Source organism: Astatotilapia calliptera, chromosome 14, assembly GCF_900246225.1.
Source record: "Astatotilapia calliptera chromosome 14, fAstCal1.2, whole genome shotgun sequence".
Taxonomy (NCBI): Eukaryota; Metazoa; Chordata; class Actinopteri; order Cichliformes; family Cichlidae; genus Astatotilapia; species Astatotilapia calliptera.
In genome coordinates this window covers 3,736,698-3,737,661 of record NC_039315.1, presented here as the reverse complement: position 1 = coordinate 3,737,661, position 964 = coordinate 3,736,698, and the positions used below count along the sequence as shown (strand labels likewise).

General features: G+C 38.4%; 1 pseudogene; it reads right to left on the bottom strand.

Moving 5' to 3' along the window:
• Positions 1 to 554: 554 nt before the first annotated feature.
• LOC113037045 (uncharacterized) lies at positions 555 to 695 on the bottom strand (annotated as a pseudogene).
• Positions 696 to 964: the final 269 nt, after the last annotated feature.

The following is a 964-nucleotide window of genomic DNA, read 5'->3' as shown; positions in this document are numbered from 1 at the left end:
TCCTTAATATGTTTGTATTGCAGGTCAGTTTCTAGTCGCAAATGTGTGTGAAATGCTTGCATTTACATCATTTAACACATTGGCAGGCTACAGAGCCGGGCACTGAAAGAAGCATCGAAGCAAATACTGTTATAATCGAATCATCAACGTACTCGATGAATTGCTGCAGTCCTAATTTAAAACTACAATAAGATTTTTTTTCCATATCAGCAAGTCCTCTGTGAAATACAGTGATTCCTCACAACACTGAATTTTTGTGGTTTCATTCCCATTGAAAACAGTCACAGATGTACCAGGTCACACAGTTCTCACAGTTCTATGTTAGCCCAAGCATTTTTCTGTTGTGTGTCTAGTAAAGCTGCACACTTAAGTTGGCAAACTTAAAGCTTCTTCTTATGGTAATTTTCATTCAACACGTTGGCGTGATAACATCCGCTCATGTGGTTCGGCACATGAGCCACATGAAGCTCAAGTTGAAATCCTGAGACTTAATGAATACCATAAACCTGACTGCCTGGGTATGTATTTTTCTCTGTTTTCTTTGAACATGTGATCAGGGGAGAGCGCGAACGCAGTCCCCCACTACCAGAAATTATGCAGTCGAGATTCCCACATTTGGGGAATTCGCAGGGGTCAGCACAACCGGAGTGCAATGGCTGAGCCTCGCCCTGGGTGAACCAATTCAATTCAATTTTCAAAGGATTTTATTGTTCAGAAAAAAAATTACATCAATTCACTTTATAAATAAACCATCAAGATACAAAGGGGCCCAAATGGGGAAACCCACAAAGTGAAAAACAGAACAAAGGGGGAAAAAATACTTTCACATTAGTTCTACATACAGATACTCAAATATTTTCTTGGCACTTTCCATATCTTTCTCTTGTTCTCTTCATTTTCTCCAAATAGATTTCTTATAATATAATCTTTTAACAGACAAACCATAAAATTGATCACAACTCTT